The sequence below is a fragment of the Alexandromys fortis genome, unplaced genomic scaffold, assembly GCF_014885135.2.
Source record: "Alexandromys fortis isolate MF-2015 unplaced genomic scaffold, M_Fortis_MF-2015_v1.1 scaffold_30, whole genome shotgun sequence".
NCBI lineage: Eukaryota > Metazoa > Chordata > Mammalia > Rodentia > Cricetidae > Alexandromys > Alexandromys fortis.
Window position 1 is genome coordinate 527083 of NW_026067922.1, and position 22921 is coordinate 550003.

General features: G+C 49.3%; 1 protein-coding gene across 4 annotated transcripts in view; it reads right to left on the bottom strand.

Annotated features, from left to right (window-relative positions):
- The window catches only part of Klhl29 (kelch like family member 29), a 302875-nt gene that overhangs the window by 91693 nt on the left and 188261 nt on the right, over positions 1–22921 (bottom strand). Inside the window, exon 1 of one of the 4 annotated variants that reach the window (XM_050141982.1) lies at positions 4246–4319. The exons of the other annotated variants lie outside the window; for them this stretch is intronic. The gene's annotated coding sequence lies outside the window, so the exon portion shown is untranslated. Of the gene's footprint in view, positions 1–4245; positions 4320–22921 lie in introns of those variants that run through there. 4 annotated transcript variants of the gene reach the window in all.

The window sequence follows — 22921 nt, forward strand, 5'->3', positions numbered from 1 at the left end:
AAAAAAAAAAAAAAAAAAAAAAAAAAAAAAAGAATGAGATACTGATGACGGAGACAGAATGAGATTAGATTAAAGATAGTCAATTAAAATGCCCTTTCCATTTGGCTAAAGATTGAAATGTTGGAACAGATTGTATGATCTCTTGTACTTCTCAGGAGTTGCTCAAGCCCACGCCTCCCCTACCCCCATTCCTTTTGGCGCCTCATAAAGAAGAGACAGAGGAGAGATTCCTGTGTGGGGTCAGAGTGATTTTCTTCCAGATGATTGGCCCATCTCGACTTCCTGTGTCCTCTGGGCAGTTTGCTGGCCCTCTCTGAGTCATGGACTCCATATTTGGAGAGGGGCCTGGCTCTGCTGTGATTTGAATGTTAGGGCATCTTCAAAGTCCCTGCGCCAGAAAAAAAGATCCCCAGTGTGAAGGAATTGGGAAATGGGGTGTTTGGGAGGTAAATAGGTCACAAGAGTGACGACTTCATAATCAGAGTAGTGTCCTTACAAGGAGCCCAAAAGCCCAAAGGCCACCACTTCTGCTGAGGACACAGGAAGCCACCAATGTCCAAGAACCAGGAAGCGGCCCTCACAGACACTAAACCTATTGGCATCTTGATTTTGGACATTTATGCTGTTTGGGAACCACCTAGTTTGTGGAATTTTGTTATAGCAATTACAAGGGATTGAGACATGCCCTAAGGACTTTGGGGGGCTTCTAAGATACTATGACAGTGCTGGCCTTTGGGGTCAGCAGGTGACAGACTTCTTTCTTGGCTGACATGCCCGTAAGTTGCCTGCTTTCTACCCGTCCGTACCCCTAAAAGTGACTCTCCCTTCGTCTCTGCTCTCATTTCAGCTTAGCTTTAGAAGAACTACTCTGATAAAAACCATCTCACACCAAGCTGTGAAGGATTTTTCCCTCCGGAGGTTAAGACTGCTAATTGCGTTTTATAAGAAAAGGAATTTCATAAAGCGAACCTTTAATTGTTAAATTGGTCAGGATGAAGACTGAATTTTGGGCCTCTCCCTCAAGACGCTTGCAAGCAGAGCCTCAAACCGGGTCTCGGATCTCCTTGCTGTAGGCAATTGAGAATCAGCTGTCAGTGAAGGCAGGGGGCTGTCAGTGAAGGAGGGGTCACAGGAAGGGCACTCACAGCCACACCAGGAACTTTTCAATATGACATCAAGAGGCCCCTTCACCTCCATCAGAGCTGCCAGGGGAAGGACTCTCAGCCTCCCTCAACATTGCTCTGTGAAGGGTTCCATTCTGGGTAGGAAGGACAGCTCTGTTGGCAGTACCTTTGTGACTAAGAACTATTGGGGCCTGGGAATGTATCTCAGTGGCTGCTTAGCAGATGTTTTGGGTTCAATCTCCAGCAATTGAAAAAAAAAAAGAGGGAATGGTCGGGGAGACAGGTCAATCTATAGAGAAATCGCTTTACAAGCACAAGGTCTCCAGTTCGACCCCCAGAACTCATACAAAAGTATGAGCATTGGGCAAAGGCTTGTCACCTTAGTGCTGGGGAGTTGGACGCTGGTGGGTCCCTGGGGCTTGATGGCTGGGCAGCTTAGCTTACCCTGGCAAGCTTCAGACGCTTGCAAGAGACCTTGTTTCCCAACAAAGCAACTGTACCTAAGGAACGGCACAGGGATTGCCACTCTGACTCTACATCACACACCCTGTGCGCTCACGTTGTCACGAATATGCGCAACTATACAGACCTAACACACGGAGAAGAATAGTTTAGAATCAGCCATTCCCTCCCTCTCCCCCGCCCGTTCAGAAGTTGGCTGTCACTCCCATATGCTCAATTTTTTCTTTTCTGAAAGATTTGCAGTTCGCTGAAGACGGGGAAGGTTCTGCAATGCTACAGTACCGAACAGACAGAAGATAGAACTCCCGCTTCCATTATAATCCTCTTTCTTCAGGCCCAGAGGCTAGGATGTATGTCAATTTTCATGGGCAGTTTAATCAGTAAGGATTTACATGTTCTGCAAACAGGGCCAAATCTATTCCTTACCTCAACAGAAAAACTAAAGGAGGAAGGAACAAGTTTCTTTTGTCTTGTCCCTCACGGAGCAGTGCCCGGTAGGGATCCAGGGCCCCTCCCCGTTTTGTGGAGGTCTGGCCTGGTTCCTCTGGGGACTGCCTATAGCAATGAGAACAAGCCTAGAGTAGAAGTCACCCAATGGGGAGCAGAGTTATGCTCCTGTCCACGTGCGTGGGGACTTAATCCAGGGTCTTACAGAGTGGCACTCTGAGAGGCCAAGTCAGGCCTCACTCCAGGACCCACAGGTCTTCTCATAGCTCCATCAAAGGGGTCTGGCCTTTGTCCTGCCATTGGTGAGAGGACATTTGCTCACTAGGCAATGAATGCCGCGTGAGTGAGGACGGAGGGCATGAGTGAGCCATGACAGTCATGCAGTAGAAGGAAGGCTGCTTGGAAGAGAAGAGTTGTGTTCCCTGGGCTCTCAGAGGGCTAGAGTAGAAGTTATACATAGTTCTAGCCTCTCTTGTGCGTTCCCATTTCTGCTTCTTGCTCACACACACACACACACACACACACACACACACACACACACACACACACACACGAGCCAAATGCCCCAAAGTGACTTTGGCTTTCTATTTGGTGGATGGACATCAGTGCTCCAGGGCTTGAGACCTCAGGGTACATTCAGTGTCAGAACCAGAAGGAACAGGTCCCAGTGTCCACCTCCAGGGCTCCTGCTGATGCCTGGAAGGGATGCTGTCTCCCGTAAATCTGCCACTTTTATCACATCAATTCTTTTCTCCGGTGACACTCGTGTCCCAGTGGGACCACTTATCAGCAAGCCCTGTTACCAGCAGCACCTGCCTTCGTCTGGAGAGCAGGAATTATCTTCTAGCTGTCCAGGCATCCTTGGTACAGGCACTTCATGCTGGATAGCGATGGAGTCTCCTCTGGGGCTATGCTGGCCTTGGGTACTGAGGACCAGGCCACATTACGACTATCCTTCACATGCCCAGGCCTGAGCAGATGAAACAGACTCTATGGCTCAACAGCTACCTCATTCTAAGTCCCCTGGATGCCTCTGGGCACAGTCCTCTTGGAGGGAGGACAGGAACAATTTAGGTGGCCAGGGAGACCCCAGAAGCTCTGTCGTAAGCCAGATGTGCACACCTTTTCTTCCTGGACAGTGTGTGCATCTGCATCATAACAAGACAGGGATGGGCACAAGGATGCCTGGCCTAGAAGGGGATGAGTCGATTTGTGACTCAGTTTGTGGCTTCCGTGGGTGCCAGCACCAGAGGGGAGAGTCTCCCTGGCCTGGCTCCTCCATCCCCCTTTAAAGAACATCAGCTCTTTAGAGTTCTTGTTCTAAATGCCCAGTGCCTTCCAAGAGGTCCGGGCTCAGAGCCCACCTGCAAAGCAAAGCTGGGCAGAAGACCCCAGGGCTCTTGCAGTTCTAGGGTCCAATATTCTTGTCCCTAGATGGAGAACTCAAAGCCAACCGGAGGTCTCTGAGAACTCAATAGTCCTGAGCTAGGCTGTCCTTCATGGTCCATAACCTTGATTGTTATTGGACAAACACTCTCTGTCCCAGCTCTCAATATATAGCCCAGAAAGCTCCTTGGTGGCTGGTGAGGGGAAGGGTCTGGCCAATCCTGAGGGGATAATGGCAGAGGCCTCACCTCTGGCGCATTTCCTGGCCTCATTAGCCATAGAAATGGCTGTAGCTGGGTCTACCCATGGTTCTAGGGTCCTGGGAACCGTGGCCAGCTTTCTGTGACCATGGGCTGAGTTTATCAATCCTTTGTTTAAGCCTTGAGGGAGGGAGTCAGTCACCACCTTGTGGGGAGGCTCTGCCTTCATCTGTGACCTTACCTGAGTCCCGATTCCCTACCCTCAGGTCAGGCATGGGGCAGCTGTCTCCACACTCAGCAACTTAATTCCAACTTGGCAGAAGCCGCAAAGCCTCTCCTTGGAAATCAGAGGGTTTCAGCCACTGCAGAATCACTGGCAAGCCCAAGCTGTTCCAGGCTGGGAAGGTAGCTCTCAAATACCAGCCATTCTGAATCAACCGACTGCCCCATCCTCTGTCCCAAGCTGAGCCCTGGGAACCCCACGAGACCCAGCCTCATACCCTTCAGAAACCAGACCCCTGGGAGGAAAGAAGCCAGTGTCTACATAAACATTTTCACTTAGGATAGCTGTCTGGAGCTATCTCTTGTTTTTAGCACTGGTGGCTTCTTAAAGGCATTCCACTGACCTCACGTGGGATCCAGGACAGCAGGAGGAGGGGCCTGGGAGGTTGGGTGGACTTGCTGACTCAGGCAGAGTCTTCAGCTGTCCAGGACAGACGGTCTTCAGGCCATGAGCAGCCACAGCCATTGCTGTTACTAAGAAAAGCTCAAGGATAAAGACAGCGCATGCCTGCTGTGCACAGGCCCTGAGGCTGGGGGGAGGGGGATGACACAGGAGATCCTTGAGACTCGGGGACGATGTCATGTCTCACTGACTGGGTGCACAGCTGTCCCCTAGTCTGTCAGGACAAAGAGGCCCTTAGCTTTGGTGGCCTTCAATTGTGGAGGCATAGGGAACAGACTGGCAAGCCTGTGGGGGCCCCTGGAACACATTTGGGGTTCCTTGCTATAGCCCCTTAATTTAATCTTTTCTTCTAGGAGGTTGCATGGCCACTGGATTCATTCCCCTCCCTGCTAGTCATTTACCCTCCTGTGGCTACAGGGTCTCGGGAGCTTCATGCAGTGCCTTACATGGAAGCTGAAGCTATTTACTGAGCCCCATACACATCCTAGACTTCGGAGGTTTTGAAGCACAAGAGGCATGATTCCACAGGAAAGCATCCCTGGTCCCCCAGGTTAGACCAAACCCGCCAGTGTGGTGGATCGGCATGAGACACTGACTACCGAGAGGGTTTAGTGGGTCCAGAACATTCATGCTTTCTACAGCCTGTTTAGAGTTCAGAGTATCCCCACATGGTCTCATCTGTTCTTGTTCCAGAACCACAGGAAGCGGGGAAAGTGGGTCAGCTCTCTCAGACTCTGGCTGGATCCTCAAGTCCCACCCTGGGGCCCAGAGTGGTTCCTAATGAGTCTGCTGTCATCTTAGGCAGGGAACTGAGAGTCCCTCAACATCACAAACATGGCATATTAACCCCAAAATGTGTATGCTTTCCTGTGGCAAACAGAGATTGGGAGCTGGAATATATATACATATACACACATGTACATATACACACACACATATATATATATACACACACATATCCATCCATACACACATATACACACATACATATAATACACACATATGTGTATGCATACATACACATATACACATATATGTATACACATATACATGCATACATACATACATACATACATATGCTATCCCTGGGCACGACTTTCCTCTCTTAGAGCTGCATAAATGATTTCGTCTAACTATCATTAGCAAGTCACTCATATAAACCCACACACCCTCCACAGTCACTGAACGCAGACATTCGGCTATCAAAGACACTTCCCGCCTATCCAAAACCCATTTCAAATGAACTTTATCAGTTGAACAAATCTTGTATCCCCATTTGCTGAACCCTTCAACAGTCCTAGGCATTCACATATGTTTTTGGTCTCATGGTACTACCTTTCATGTGTGTGTGTGTGTGTGTGTGTGTGTGTGTGTGTGTGTGAAGTGTTCACGGGTCACTATAGCTCAATGAGTGGTCAGGGGCTTGCACAGCTGCCTGTCTGAACTCTTCAACACTTTGCATGTTTACTTACTGTAGGTTAAGTTCTCTAGGGTTCAATGTTCTCAGCTGTGAAACAGTATCTACATTAGTATTGTGGGTTGCAACAAGGCGATGAGAAGTGCTTACAGATACTTTGGATCTGCTGCGGGTAGACAGTGAGGGCCACCAGAGAGTCATTACCATTCTTAGTAGAAGCGGTTGGGGGCACTGGTGCTTTCTACCAGTTGACCTGACTGACCGTGGGTGTATTTCAAGGGAGCCAGGTCCCTCTCCATCCTCCTACAAGTGTCCTTCTTTCTGGGCACACATCTCCTATCCAGAGAACACTATTTAAGAAAGGTCCCCTGTGCCTTAACTGGGGGTCGAGAAAGGCTATTTAATTCCAGGGACAAAACTGTACAGTAGCCAGGCATGGAGGTGGAACTGTACCACCTTGGTTAGAAGGCCCTGGAGCGTGCCAGCAGGGCATGGAGGCTCAGCCTTGAAATTTGGCTGACAAAGATGCTCATTAGAGCAGAGAACTGAACCATTAGCTCAGGTTGGAAGATCAAGGCATTTTAGCTCCAGGAGCGGAGTCCCTAAGCCTCTAAAGCTCTCGCTCTCTCTCCACGCCATGCTTTCCCAATGATGTTAGTTAATAAGGGCCAGTCCAAATAACCTTGTCTCCTCCCCACATCCATGCCTATAAAAGGACGCTATGTTATCCCGATGGCCCATAATTCATCACGCTGAATTCCACTCCATCTGGAGGCTTACACAACTGTTGAAAAGTTGTCACTATAACCTATTGTCATTGCAACCTTTTATGAACCAGCCTACATTTTTATGTCAAAAATTTATCTTAATGGCCTCACAGCTCTTACCTCCAATTATCCCAGTGTCATCGACCTTCCAGCTCGGGCTGCATTCCAGCTAAGACGTGAGAACAAATGCCACCTTCAGCTCTCCCCTAACCCCCACTTAAAACAGGAGACACCCTTCGGGGGAGTGTGCTGCCTTGCCTGAAACGGAACACGCCTGCAGACCTTAAGGGGGAATGGCACCTTTGGGTGACCCAGAAGGAAGGCCACGGAATGAGGCTGAATGCAGAGCTGTGCTAGGCAGCTGCCACATGGAAGGAAGGAAAGAGGAGGGACACGGAACCTAGGAGCACCAGGTACAAAGGCTAGGCTTCTGTTTCTTTCATTTTGAGAGGACAGCCGGGAAGACAGACACTCCCTAGCCCAGGATGGAGAATGCCAGTGGTAAAAAACAGGCCTACAACTGAGCGGAGTTTTAGTACTCATACTTAGAAGTCATTTGCTTTTCCAAAGCACATCGTGTCCATGTACATGCATATGGAGTCAAGTATATAAGCGATCCTAATTATTTGTCATAATGTAAAATCAACGGTGACTGTTAAATATAATGACTATTTACAATATGATGTGTAAATGTTATACTTGTTATTTTAAACATATATGAAATATTATATATATGTATATATACACATACATACACACATATGCACAGACACACATATATATTTATATACACCTAAAAGGTATTTTGTTGCTTTAGGAGTCAAGGATAATTGACGGGGTGGCTAAAGGAGCAGACACTTCCTCCCAAGCCTTGTCTTCTTGCTAGTGCTGATGAGAAAGGCCCTGGCTGCCTCATTTGAAGAGCTCCTTGACATTTTTTTACAGCTCCTTGTGAAGTCCATTTTATTTTTTTCACTTAATAGGAAATGAAAGGTGGCCAAGAATACACTGAAAGACAAAGGCAAAGGAGGGTGTACCCGTGGCCCCGAGCCTGTGCTAGAGGGCCAGGCTAGAGTCCTTGCTGTTAGCTTCACCGATCTTTGAAATGGGAACCAGTGTTGCCCACTTCTCTCGCCTCCACCTGCTCCAGGAATGAGCACTCCTGGAAAGAACGTCTGGGATAAGAGCCAAAGTTTCTCAGGACCCTAATGCTAAGCAAGCTGGGTGAATGGTGGCAGCTCCTGACGGGTGCCATGCCACATTTGGCTTCTCCACGCCCATGCTCCCTCTCCTTCTTCCTGTCCTATGATCCATCAGACACAAAAATGGCAGTTTGTAATTCGTGAGCTCAAGTCCAAGATTAGTCATTTTGATCAACCAGGCTCCCCATACTCTTACTGGAAGGAGGGCAGCCCAGGCGCTCAGAACGGTGAGAAGCCCCAGTTAATATGGGTGTGAGAGCGCAAGTCTATTACTAGCTTAGCAAGTAGGAGGCTGAGGCAGGAGGATCACGAGAGCAAAACCAGCCTGGATTACATGATGGGACCTGTCTAAAATACCAAAACAAATGCCTCGCATGAATTTGTAAGCTGGTTTTCGCATGGGAGACCCGAGAGTCATCCCTGCTGTAGGCCCTGTTCTATTTTGACCTCAGTGAGAGACAGAGCTTTTTCTGTGACCGTGTGGTGGTGATGGTTCCCACATAGCATTTCTGGCTGCAGAGGTACTGTACATCCTGGGATGTGAGAACAAGCAAGCAAGGGCTATCCATGCCTGTGCATGGCATGTGTTAGTGTGTCCGTGCTCTTACGCTAAAATGACACTCGTACTTTTGCTTTTGGCCAGGATTTGACTCTGTCTCAGAACAGGCTAGACTTGAGTTCAAATTCTTGCAAGGGCATTTACTTTGCAAATGATCTGGGTTTTAAAAAAAGCCTAAAAACCAAACTTCCCTAACGCTCAGTTTTTCATCTTAAAATAGCGATGAGAGCAACCTGGCCCACAGGATTTGACGCAGACATGTGCAAGGTACTTACTCACACCTGGCAGGTCGTAAAGATTCAACAAAGGCTCACCACCATCACCGCCTCTCATATTTACAGCCTCGCTGCACAAGCTGGCGCTAATCATTGCCTCTGATGCTCTTTCCAGATCCCTGTCCTTCGGAGGGGCCCAGCCTCATTGCTTGCCACCTGGAGGGAAGAACTGTCGCAGAGAGGAGACAAAGCCCTGCACTGTAGGGCAGACTGATGGAAGGGAGCAGGAAGAAGACTCCAGTCTGCGGAAGAGAACCTACTGGGGAGGGGTGTGCCTCCATTTATATGTCCATATTTGTATTTGTATTTATATTTCTGGTCAGGGCTGGTTTGGACTTGGTAGATACTCGTTTTAGAAGTGGGTACTGGATCACAGTGAGTTTGAGACCTGACCTGGAGAAGTTTCAGGGCTGTGGCTCTTGATCCTTGGCTTTCCTCAATGGGGGCTTCCTTGTTGGGTTAGGCCTAAATTTCTCCAGGAATTTTGATCCCCAGTCCTTTCCCCCTTATTCCCTTATGTAGTCTCAGCCTCTCTCATGAGGTGAGGGGGTACCCTCTTCTCCTGCTCACTTGGTGGGCTTCTTTCCAGCCACCCTCCTGTCCTAGTGCACCTCTGACTCCCTCTTAGTCTTTGCCTTCCCAGCCTCCATCAGGATAGCGGTGATGTTTGCCAGAGCTGTCAGCATTAGCTCTAGGTGGCTTTATCCTGCTCCCTGACCTTTGCTGTGTCTTGTCTATCTTCATGGTAGGATTGCAGGGTCCTTGAGGAGCTTGGCAGAGTGACAAAAATAGTTCCTACTTGAGAGTGGTGACAACAACCCCCTCGTCAGATCTACAGGGAAGATGGCCAACAGATGCGTGATTGCATCTTTTTTACAAGCATTTCCTGACTCCTTTAAATCTGCATCTGGGCATCACAAAGGTCCCATCTCCCTAAAGCAGAATCCCTGAACAACGCAGAGAGCGGTCCAGCTCTCAAAGGTATTTCACTTCCTGCTTCAGCGGGAAGAGACTTTGCCCTTAGCTCTGCTTGTTTCTAAAGACAGTCGAGAGACTTCCTGTGTCCCCAGGCTCCTAGACGGCTGATCCAGTCCACGAGTGCCTCTTATGCCAGTGCCAAGGAAAGAAGGCAGGAAAGCAGAAAAAGGAGTGAAGTGTGCTCCTTGCAATTTCCTCTTTCTATTTGCCCTTCTGGGGCGCTGGCTGCTAAGACAAGTCTCGCTGCTGTGTGTGGGAGACACTTTGCCCCCTGTGGACCCTTCTCGCCTCCTTCACTCAGAAGGAGATGCCCTATGGCGGTGTGCTTCCCTTAAAGCATCTGCTAAGACATCTAGCTCATCTCTGAGATGCAGAGGGATGACTCAGTGTGAGGAGCCTGTGTTCTGTTTATATGTAAGCTCTGGTGTGTTAAAGGACAGTGTGGTACGGCCCTTGATGGGTTCCCAGGAGGCTGCCGGCAACTCTGTCTGCTCCTCTCTGACACAAGCCTGCTGATGTTTCAGGCCTCATCCTCTCCCTTGGGACACAGCTACCTGGAAATGGGACCTCTGCTTGGAGACTGAGTCTCTTGGGGTTGATTGGTAACTGGAGGCTGGAGGAGGACCCAAGGAAACCTCTGTAGAGCAAAGTTGGTGCCATTTAAATATAATATGGTTTTAATCTGATATTAGCCCTAAGGAACAGCTTCCTGAATGTGTCCCAAAGCCCAGGGAGTGCCCTGGTACCCTGCAACAGGCCCCCTGCCTGGCTAGTGCGGGAGGGCATTTTATTATCCATATAGCACAGTTCAACCCACCAATCAGCTTCGCTTCTCCATGGCAACCACAAACAGCCTGAATGTTCCAGAGGCTATGCTGGCAGCAGACATAAACTCAGTGGCATGAAACGATGTCCTCACGACAAACATCGTCAAGTATGCAGACATCTCACTGTTGCTTCTGGGATGAAGCTACCCCAGGAAAGTCACGTGTAGGCAAGGAAGGCGACCGATGGTCAGGGAGTCACCATATGGTTTGGGCATGACCTTGGCATGATCCAAGAGCTCACCACTCACTGTTATGACGGCTTTCCCAACAGAGATGAAACGGGGAGGTGGAGTGGGAAAGGAATGGAGATGCCACAGTAGAGGGGAGTTCCATGATGTAAGAACTTAGAGCTTCTAAATGACTTGAGTGTATCCGAATCAACACCCGCGTTGGGTGACATTGGCCTGCTTTTTTTTCTAGGTGTTCGTCAGCAAACCAAAGCTACGGAAAGTGATGGCCAGAGGAGGTGGACAAAGAGAGTCCACCAGGACACACCAAACACTCCATCTCTGTTGTGGAAAACGATGACTTTAATTTACAAAGCAGATGAATACTAAATCTTCATGAAATTAAAAACTATATTATTTATGTGAGCGGAAACAGAAAACGTTCTCTAGCTAGCGGCAATCCTGCTTTGTGGGAGGGACACTAACATAATTAAAACCACCCGTGCTTTAGTAATAAATAATGATAATAAATAAATGTCCTGACCTTAAGCGAAAATATGAAATTAAAACCCATTTGGTATGTAAATTCATTCAGGATGCTAGCAAGGCTCCCAGCCCAAGACAGTGCGGAATGGCGGCAGCGTTCACTACATGAATTTTGAAAGGAAAGTCAAAGAACAACAGCAATCTCTGTGTACCGACTCATTATTCTACTTTAATTCTGTCTAATGCTGTGTGGAACCTCGAGGCTGGGACATTAATTTCCTGCATTTTCTGTTCCAGCAATTCCTCCCGGAGTGCAGCAGGAGAAACTGCACTCCTGGAGGCGGGACTCGGGGAGGCCTGAACATGGCAGGAGAGGCAGGCAGAGGATGGAGGGACGGAAGGCAATTCTGACATGTTTACAGAGACAAAAGGGAAGGCATTGGCATAGTCTGGCAGGGTGCTGGCTGCTGTGAACTCCGGAGAGCTTGGAATACCAACCATCCAGGCGGAGTGAAATGTCTCTGGTCTTGGGTTCAGGGCAGGAAGTCGACTGCTAGCCTTGTTTTCGGGAAAATGGCAATCAGTTCCGGAAGGAGATGCCCCCACCACTGACAGCTGAGTGTTGTCCGGTGAAACTGCCACACACTGCAAGGAGCCTACTCCTAAGCTCCACCCACTTCAGGGCAGGCCAGTCTAGTAAGTCACAGGGTGGGGTGCCTGGTGGGGAAGCTCAGCCCTTGCCAGTACCTCTGTCTGACGCATTCGCCAACAGGCTTCTCCAAGGGCTGCTGTCCATAGCCTTTCATTTCAGTCTCACGACTACCTTGTGAGGGAAGGTGGAGAGGGTGGTTCTTTCCAGTCAGGGAAACCGAGGCACTGAGCCCACAGTTGATGAAGGCATTGGAGTCTTGTGCTAGGCCAGGGCTCCCCACAGTCAGAGACTTCTAAAGTGAGGGCTGGGTGGACCCCGAAAGGAAAGCTTGTGGGCAGTTAAGTACCTAAGTGTATGTCTCAGGTGCGACCTGGTTCTTCTCTTCCTTATATTTGAACCAAGCATCCTTTCCTAGAATTCAGTATTTCTAAGCTAGTAGAAAATACAGCCTATGGAGCCCTTTGCAATTGTGTTTCAGAGTCTGAGTTTTGTGTGTTGATGCAGACAGAAGACTCCTTGGACCACCCTGGTCCTGGCTTCACGTCCCTTAAGGGGTCTAGGGCTCACCTATCACCTCTTCCTCTCACCATTGCTAGTAGTGGGATATACCACCTCACAGGAAATAGATACTACTCCAAACTCTGCACTTCCAGGGGACCCAGGGTCACCAGCATGTTGGGGATATGGGCTTCAGGCAGCGGGAACAATCCACACCACCAGTCAATGAAGAACATGATGTGATGTGTCAGTCTTCCAGAAGGAAAAGATTGGAAGAAACCTAATGGGAGTCTCCCAGTGTCTGAATAACTCCCAATCATGCTGGGTTGGTTGAGAAAACCTCGGGGCTATGACTGATTTTCTGCATATTTGAATCGAGATTGGGAACCACTGACCAGTCCAGAATCGTCCATCTGAGGCACTCTGAGGACTGGAATGTTCTTTGTCCAGCCAAGGACTCCTGGAAATTCCCTTCCATCAGAAGTCTGAAGTAACCTCCAGTTCTTTGGAGGGTGTTACGTGTCCTCAGCTGCTTCTACCCTGTCAGTTTTGGGTGACTCCACCATGAACACAAAGGCCAAGACAGTCATAGTTCTTGCTTTGAGAAGAACAATGGCACAGAGGAGTCAGACCTTAAAACCTTTAATACCAAATGGTAAAAAACTCACAACAGAGGCTTTTGGGTGTGGGAGGGAAGATAGTTTAGTTTATAAAGTGTCTGAGCTGATGTAAGAAATAAGCCAGGTGTGGTGGGCCCATGCTTTTTAACCCTAGTGCTTGGGGGGTAGAGGGGCACATCCCTGGGGCTCACTGCCAGCCAGCATACTACTTGGTAAGCTTCAGGCCAGTGAGAGACCCTGCCCTTCATAAAGCATGATACCCAAGGAATGACATACAAAAGGTTGACCTCTGATCTGCACAAGCATGGATATGTACACATGAGTGTGCATGTGTGCACGCATGTACATTCACAGAGACAGAGAGTAACAGAGATAGACAGATGGACAGACAGATATCTTCTGGGTCAAGAGCCAAACTCCCAGAACAAGTTGTGAACCGGGAGGACATCTGCATCCATGCAGGAGGGGTAGGAAAAGCAAGCCAGAAGCAATATCCTGGATGAAGTGTGAAATCTTCGAGAGGAAAAGCTGAGTCGTTAAGAGTCATGCCATGTGGGAGAAGAAGTAAGGCAGGTGCTATTAAACCCCATGCCGGGGCCCAGAAAGCAGAGTGTGGATCCTAGGGAAAGCTGGGATGAAGGAGGGGCAGGATACAAAACCCAGGAGTTGATTACCAGCTCCATCCTTGCATCTTGCAGCAGCCAGCCTGGTATAGCCTATAGTGTTCTTACTGGCGCTGTGGTCGGAATGTTTCCCCTTTAAAAACCTACCTGAGTTCAACTCCCAGCACCCACATGGAGGCTCACCACTTCCTCAGGCACCAAGCATGCATGTGGTGCACAGACCTCATATGACTAAAATAAATCTAAAAAAAAAATTAATAGAAAAACCTACCCTAAGGTGACGGCATTTGGAAGTGAGATGCTCGGAGGTCAGGAGTGTGGAGCATCAAGGTTCTATTGCCAGGTTTAGATACCCAAGAGGCACCATATCAGAAGGAGAGGGCTTCACTCAGAAACCAGCTGTGTTAATGTCTTCGACTGGGAGCAATAAATGTATACAGTTTACAAATGACTCAACCTAAGGTATTAGGCCGTAGCACCAGGAAGGGGCTGACACACCCAGATATCCGGATAACTCTGCTACTTGTTAAACCCCAACCTGACTTCTCACCTTGGCATCTCTATCTTCTTTTCCCGGTGAAGTTTTCATCTTTCTGTCATCTTTCATCATTTTTTTCAGATTTATTTTATTTAAAAATTATATGTATATGTGTGTATGTTCTGTTCTGAGTGCAAGAGCCTCCCTGAGTCCAGAAGAGGGCATTGGGTCTTCCAGAACTGGAGTTACAGGTAGTTGTGAGCCACTCGATGTCACTGCTAGGGTCTGAACTGCGTTCTTTGCAAAAGCCTATGGCCTTTTAAGCAGTCTTGACATTGGTTTTTTATTTTTAAGATAATAACTGTCTTTAATACTACTTATGGGTATGTATCCAAAGGATGCTCAATCGTGCCACAAGGACATGTGCTCAACTATGTTTATAGCAGCATTGTTTGTCATAGCCAGAACTTGGAAACAACCTAAGTGCCCTTGACTGGAGAATGGATAATGAAAATGTGGTCCATTTACACAATGGAGTACTACACAGAGGAAAAAAATAATGACAGCTTGAATTTTGCAGGCAAATGAATGGAGCTAGAAAACATCATTTTGAGTGAGGTAACCCAGACCCCAGAAAGACGATTATCATATGTACTCACTCATAAGTGGTTTTTAAACATAAAGCAAAGAAAACCATCCCACAAATCACAACCCTTGAGAAGGTTCTCTAGGACACTAAGAGAGACTTACATAGATCTACTCTACATGGGAAGTAAAAAGTAGAAAAAGACAAGATCTCCTGAGTAAATTGGGAGAGGGTTAAAGGGGAGGGGAACGGCAGGGAGGGGAGCAGAGAAAAATGTAGAGCTCAATAAAAATCAATAAAAAGGAAACTCTATACAAAGGCAGGGAGGGGTTTAGTTCCATTCCGGATCTCAGTGCCTAGCACACAGGAGGCACTAAAGACACACTTACGTAGGGTCTAAATAAATAAACGAATGTCCTCTCATGGTTCCACCTTCCCTGAATAAAGGATGCTTCTGTTTGCTGTTCGCTCACGGTGTGCCCTGCTAGCCTGGCTCTGAGCATGGGCCATTGAAGACATCAGGACCTAGAAAGGCACAGGGCTGCTGGAGGGCTAATAGCAGATGCTGCCCCCGAAGTCCAGGCCGAGAAAGACAGTTTGGCCTCTCTCTGGGTGGGAATCTCAGCTCAGGCTTGGTGCTTGGCCACCTTCAGACCCTCTAATAGGTCAGGAGAGGAATGCGGAGCCTGGGCAACATGCCTGGAGTGCGGATGGAATTTATTGCGCCGAAGGCTTCCTGAGTTTTAAGGCCTTGCGCTATGTGAATAGTAACTCACATACTTTCGTGGGGGTGGATATAAAAAAACCCACCCCGATCAAAACCCACAGAAAACAATGTGGGGAGAGCTGGAGGTGGAGCGTGGAATGCACACAATGCATGGGCCAGAGCCCGAGCAAGCACAGCAGGGGGAAGGGCCAAGCTAACCTAGGGCCGTCCAGAGTTCAGAGGATCGCATTTGAACTTCAGTACCAGGGCAGGGAAATTGGAACAGAAAGACGGAAGAGAAAAAAGGGTAAGGGCCACTCTCCCAGACAGGCCTGCCACAGATGCTATCCGCATTTCCTGTTCGCGCTACAGCAGTGGTTCTCAACCTGTGGGACGATATCCCAACAGGGATCGCATCAGATAGTCCCAACAGCAGATATTTCTGTTACGATTTATGACAGTATCAAAATTACAGTTATGAAATCGCAAAGAAGTAATTTTATGGTTGGGGTCACCACAACACGAGAACAGCATCAGGAAGATTGAGAACCACTGGTCTCGGTTCTGGTTTGTGTTCTTTTAAAGGAAGGGGTTTAAATAGGGGCCTCCCTCCAGCAGAGCCGGCTGGGTTCGCCTGCCATGTCAGTGTGTGCCTTTGCAAACACTGTCAGAATATGGTAGGGACAGGAATGGATGTTGAGAGCTGGTAACTGTACCGCATAGACAGCCTTACCCAGCAGCCTCTCTTGTCCTTCACTTCAATATCACCGGCACCCCCTTTAAAGATTGGCGAGTCTTAAACTGGGTTCCCTTCAGAGAACTGTTCTGGATAACTGGCAAAGAAGAGCTACCGTCTGCACTGTGCAATGATCCGACAGCTGTTTGAGAGGACTCGTCTTTGCTCAACTCAGAACTTCCTCCGAGGCAGAATGAAAAAGCTTGCTACCCAGCCCCCGCCCCCTCCTGATCCCAAAGGTGCCTTCTGTCCACTGACCCTTCTGTGATGGCCAAAAGGTGGGCAGGAACTTCTTATCTGGGGTCCCGGGGCCAAGGCTGCTTATCTCAGTCCCTACTGAGGCCATCCTGTTGAACTTACCACATTTTACGGAGTGGAGCAGAACTGAGCTGGGACAGTCAGGGAGGGCAGGGCCCCAGAGCAACTCTGGCTCCCCAAGCTACCACTGTAGGGGCATCCCACAGACGCAGACTCTACTTGGCCCCGCGGCCCTCGAACAACCCTATTAATAGCTCAGCTGCAAGCCCTGCCTTCTTCAGAGCTTCCGTTTCACTTGCACCAGATCTGGCTGTCCCTGTGGGGACAGCTTCCTTGCAAAACAAACAGCAGAATCAATATTTCTTTCACCAGGGGAGGTGTAGGGTCTGTGGACTGTAGGCCGGGCCGTTTTCACTTCTCTTGGCCTCAGCCTGAGCCTGGGAAGGGGAAACGAAGGCGACCAGGGCCTTTCTGCCTCAATCTAGCAATTTGATTACATTAAATTTAGCATACATTTACCACTAATCTTCAACGTGCCAAAGCCAGCAAAGGCCAGGAGGAGACAAGGATGAGTAAGATGTACCCTGGGTCTGGGAGTACACACATGCTCAGGAGATGAAAGCCAGGAGACAGACACATAAATCAACAGCTACAATAGACCACGGAAGTAGGTGGTTGCAATAAGGCTGGAGACTCAGTGCCTGAAGTACCAGGTATCTAGGCATAACCCTCCATCCTCCAATAACCAGAGCATCCCGAGTGAGTCAGTTTCCCTGGGGTTGAGGGTAGGGAGTGATGTGTGTTCCATAGTGTGTGTGTGTGTGTGTTGTGGGCGATTGTTGATTGCTATCTTTCTCTGCCTATGCTCTGGCCTCCAGACCGTCTGCCAGTGGGGCCCGGACAAACCCTGAATACAAACCTCAGTGAATAAAAGGTCCTGGGGGAGCTGTTTAAAGATACAAATCTTGGCCGCAGCCCAGGAGATCCAGAATCAATACACACTGTTATGTCTGAGGGTCTGCCTGTGAGATGAACCCTCAGGGACCTGGGAGTCCCTGTGAGATGGACCCCTAAGGGACCTGGGAGTCCTTGGATCACAGGCTGAGAGGTGTGACACGCTCTGGATTGGGACTTTTGGGCAGAAGTCTGTGCAGAAGCCAAGAGAACCACTATGTCTGGGTGGAGAGAAATCACACACACAGGACAGCGGACTGACCTGCGGGTGTAGCACGTGCCTCTAAGGCCCGGATGTCTCAGAGGATGCTCCCAAGACCCCCGGTGGAGCAGAAGGGACTGGCAGAGGCTGTGATGGTACCGAGGTCTATTTCAGGGTCCCCTTCTACAAAGAGGGGAGACAGAATGATCTCTCTGGACCTTTACCAACTCAGCTTTGTGCCTGGCCAGCGTGGGAACAGCGACAGGAAGATGAAGACATTCTGCACCACAGGCCTGAGCGCAGGGGGTCAGAGCACTCTTAGGTATGGCGGCCACATCGTTAAAAGTTGCTGCGACACTGACAGGATGGGTGGGCCATCTCAGGCTATGTATGACAGACATGGTGGGGTTCAGAGGGCAGGACAGGAGCCGTTCTAGAAAAAACTATCCAGAAAAAAACAGCTAGAAGCCAAATGAGGAGAAAAAAAATCTTGGGGGATGAGAATGGGGAGGAGTGTGTGTGTGTGTGTGTGTGTGTGTATGTGTGTGGGGGTGTGTTGCAGGCGGTTCCATCCAGAGCCCCTAAATTATCAGTCAATAAAAACAATCCCACTCTCCTTGCCACGTTGTCAGGATCCAGAGAGGAGCAGTGACGAGGAGGACCACACAGACTTTTAGACCCGAGACACGGAACAGCTTAGCCGGCATGTTTTAGGATAATAAAGGAATCTAATGGAGAATGTTTCCTTCCCCCAGAGCTCCGATTAAACTCGGGAATATGGGTGACACGTACGCTGCCGAGGACACGGCGCAGTTAGAATTCTGCCAGCAAACATTCTAAAATATTCATGAAACATGGGACCAGGCCTGACTGTTAACACCGCTGCCGGTTCCCTCCAATGGAGTGACAAACGGGCACCAAGTGCTGTCATCTGTCCCTTTGATCTTTCCAGGTCCCACCGGGGAGCAGAGGGTGGACGGGGTAGGGGCAGGGATGCGAGAGCGGAGGGAGAGGTCTGCATGCTTGTGGGGGCCTCTGTCGCCCTTGTAAGAGAGGAAGAGAACGGGGGCTTTCTTCAGACTGTGAGGGACAGTCAGTCATTGATCCTTCCACTCTCTCTCCACCAGGGATGAGTGGGGGCCTCCCACACCACACACTAACCTTTGTGAGCACAGCATTGTTCTATACACAAATCTTTTGCAACGGCAGGGCAGAGAAAGGAAAATGTCTTAGGGGAAAAAAAAAAAAAAAAAGCAGCAAATTGGCCTTTGAGAGAGAATGGGGGAGAAAACCGTGCGACTCGATCCTGACTGCTTGGGTGAGGAGCATCACTGAGCGGCTCCCCACGCCGCGAGGGAAGCACCGTGAGAAGCCGCTGCAGTTTAACAGGGCGGCTAATTAAAAGGAGCGACACGAAAGGCCTTTTCTTTCCAGTCTCAGTTTTACGTCGCCGGTGCAGGGAACCAAAAGTGTGACAACAGAAAGACAAGGAGGTATAGCCCCCACAGTGAGAGGTGGCGGCCTGGTACCCTTCCGTCCAGTGCTGTGGCCGAGGCTCATTGTTGCTTCAGCGGCTTTAGAGGCTGGGGTCACAGGGAGGAACGAGACACCGCAGTACCTATGGTGCATGAAAATGGAGTCTCGGCTAAATGTAGTTCCATGCGTACGAAGAGAGATGCCCTTGTGGCCATCGGGAAGAGGCACCGAGAGAGCAGATACCCCAAGCGTAGGATACTATTCCCGGCATCACGTTAGCTAAGTGGCTAGTTTCTGAAGTCACCCCGTGATCGTGTGTGTGTGTGTGTGTATATGTGTGTGTGTGTGTGTGTGTGTGTAATGAATGCATGTGTCTACGTAGAGGCTGGAAGTCAACCTCTGTGGGGTTTCTCATAACTGGGTTTCCTCTGATTGGTCTGAGGCTGGCGAATTAGACCAGGCTTGCTAGTGAGGTAGCCTCAGGGTACCCCGTCTCTTTCACGGGTAGTCGAGACAGATGCTCCGCCATGAATTCTCAAGTTCAAACTTAAGTCCGCATGCCCGTAGGGTAACCACTTTTCCCACTGAGCTGTCCTCCAAGACCACATTATGCTTTTGACAGAGACAACATTTTAAATGAGGTAAGGGCTGAAGGAACATCTGCACCCTGGGTATGGAATTTCCTTTTGTGTGTGTGTGTGTGTGTGTGTGTGTGTGTGTGTGTGTGTGTGTGTGTATAAAGGTCGTTTGGAACCAGACAGCAGTCATGGGGGCCTAGTCTCCCAAATATGCTGAATTATATCCTTTCATTTTATGTCTAGTTTAGCACAACCGAAAACAAATGGAGGATTTTCTGAGGTCACTGTCCATGTGTGAGTCCTACATAACAGTCAGTTTGAGAGTTCCTCCAGCAATTCTCAAGCATGGGTTGTTGGTGGCGGGGAGGGGGGGTTGTTCCTAGAAAGGTCAGCTGTCCCTGTCATGTCTCACGTTGTTCTGTCCCTTGGCTGGCCCAAAGGTTGAAGAAGCTTATAGGGTCACATGGCAGCCATTGTCACCACTGAGAAGCATGGCTCTCAGTGGCATATCCACTTGAGCTCTGCTTGGTCTAATTTAAAACTCTTTCCCATGGCAAAGCCACTTCTGCTCCCGAGAAGGAACTGCGATTGTTGGTGGCTTGGCACCATCTTCGTTCTGTTACCCCTTGAAGCCTTTCAAAGTACCCCCCTTGCTTCCACTTACATATGGGCCCCTCCCTTCAGTGAGTGAGTTCAATAACCCCCAAAAATTTGAGCAGTCTGGCAGGGGTGGGGTAAGGGGTGGGAAGCAGGGGAGGACAAAGTTAGTGGTGCAATAGATAGCCTTGGTGGAGATGGAGGTCAGACCCTTTCCTTGGGTTCAAACATAGTCACCCCCTAGCCTTGAACTCCTCGGAGCCGCCCCCTTCCTGCGACTGTGCAAATGTTCAGCTTCACCTCCATGCGGCCAGCAGCCAGCGGCCGGCAATCCATCTGTTAACACACTGGCCAGACTAGGGCCTGGTGGCATCGAAGTGACCCAGAAGTAGGTCTAATCCTCTCTTCTAAATGTGCTTAATACCATCGATAATCTTGTCACATAAATCTCCCGGTTAGCAGTGAGCTGCAGCTATCGCCACCAGACTCCAAGAATCTTTCAGGCAGGGATTCTGCCTCCTGCTGTCTATCTCCTTTCTTATACCCATCCCAGCTGCCATGTTGCCCGAACGCTTGGGAGAACCGCCCTGACCTTTCCGGGCTCTTCTCCCAGAGCAGCTGCTTGCCGGTTAGGCCAACTAAGCCCGGTTATTCCCTCATTCTTGAGCTTCGCTGAGGACCTGCTGCACATCTTTGGCACATGTGTGCTCCTCTCACGGCCACATCGGGCGCCATGTTTAACTGCATTGTTTCAGAGGCTGGAAGTAACATTTTTGGTGATGGTGGTACTGGTGTGTGTGTGTGTGTGTGAGTATGTGTGTGCAGATGAGAGTACAGTGTGTGTTCTGTGTGTGTGTGTATGTGTGTGCAGATGAGAGTACTGTGTGTGTGTGTGTGTGTGTGAGTGAGTGAGTATGTGTGTGCAAGTGAGAGTACCACCTCGGATAATCTTTGTCAAGCATTGTCTACCTTGTTTTTTGAGACACGAGGTATCATTGGCCTGGAATTTGTCAGGTGGGTGAGTGCCGCTGGCCGCTAAGCCCCACGGATGGATTCTTCTTTCTGTTTCTCATATTCAGTGTTGGGAATGCAGGTGTGTACCACCATGTCTTTTTTTTTTCTTTTTATGTGGGTTCAGGCTCACATCTTTGTTTATTGACTGAACCATGCCCCCAGTCTACTTTCTAGACAAAATGCTGTTCCCATCCCACTTCCTTTATCCGTCCCCTGATTCCAGTGACTCCTCCGGCCTCTGTGCTCTTGGACCATCAAAAGCTCTGCTTCAACCTGGTCAAGTTGGAGTTAACAGTGTCCTCAAAGGCTTGGACAGAACTCAATGTCCTTATGTTCCTCCAAAGATACTATGGTTAAGTCATTACATTCCCTCCAAGAGTTACATTATTAGCATGAATACTAGGCCACGACAATGCTGTCTAAATGCAGGCCACCCCACATCAAAGATGCTTGTGTTCTAATGCCCAATGGGCAAACTCAGGTGTGTGTGTGGTGTCAGAGAGAGAGAGAGAGAGAGAGAGAGAGAGATCTCGAGAGAGAGAGAGGCATAATGTACAGCTGCGCTGGCCAGCCTTGTTTGACAAAAGAACAAACACCCCATGAAGCAGAACGAACGCCTGCCCTACCATGGCACTGGGTTCAGCAACAGCTGGGTAAACAATTGAACTGCAGGCTAATTCCATGCCCAGACTCCAGGAGCACTGGGCAAAGACGCATCCCAGATGCTGGAAGCTGACACACGTCTATGTGGCATCCCACATCTTCTGCAATCGGCCCCTAAGGCCTGGCTGACATTTGGGTCCAGTCTCCTCTAGGCAGGTGTGTGGGCATGCCAAGGCCTTCTGCATCACAGGAAACCCACCCTGGTTCACGGACATGCTTTCTCACTAGCTGTGCAGTGGGCAGCAGGAAAGAACCCACTCAGGGACAAATTGAAATGGGAGGAGTGTCACGTCCACAGATTCGCCACACTTCTTTTCTCTTTCATTCCAATGTAATAGAGAGGCACAGATGGTGGCAAAGAGAATTTTATTATGAATGACCACAGTAAAAAGAGAACGGTCAGCGTTTGGAGCTTTTGTTTGGCCTGTGTGGTGCTTTGATTTCAAGAACTTCCTTGGTGGCTCTCCCAACTTTAGACCAGCCATGTCCATTTCCCCTCTCTGACACAGCAAGAGATCCCACTGAGGGCTTGCTGTAAATGGAGGCCATGCAGAGGTTTCACCCCCACTCCCTGCTCTGTACCCTGTAGCTGGCTCTGAACACAGAGGTGACGCGCAAACCCTTGGCATTTCCTGAGGGACACTGCTGTGGGTAGCGAGGGGTATCTGCTAGTGGTGCAGTTTTCTGTTTTAATTGCCCTTTGGAAGGCTGCCAAATTGAGTCCATATGTTCCAAGAAGCAGGCCCACAGTGAAAACATTCCACGTGGAGGGAAAGGCTGAAGGTGTTTCATTTCCACACAGAGGTGGGCGGACTCGCAGGTCATCCTGCTCTGGGCTTGCACGCACAGCACCACTCAGGAGCCCCCCGTGGGCATGATGATTTCCCAAGGATGATGGAATGGAGGACCCCAGAATGGGTGCCTCCAAAACAGAGCTTTGTTCTCTTATGGTTCTGCGGGGCCAGAAGTCCAAAGTCAAGGAGCTGGATAGGCTGGATTCCTTCCTGGAAATCCAGAGCAGAATCCTTTCCTTCTCTTGGTTTCTGGTACCTCTATCTGGACTCCAGTCGCCACTCTGGCTTCACATGGCATCTTCCATCCACCACTGTGCCAACCCACCTCTGTTTTCTTGTAAAGCCTATCCTTGCATCAGGAGCCACCCAGTTAAAGGTGACACCCTCACCTTAATTAGACCTCTCAAGGCCCACCTCTAGCAGAAATACCTGAAAGTGACCCTTTGATAGGTGACAAGCAGTGCCGAGGACAGTGAGGACAAGTGAAAGTCCTTCTGGTTTTTT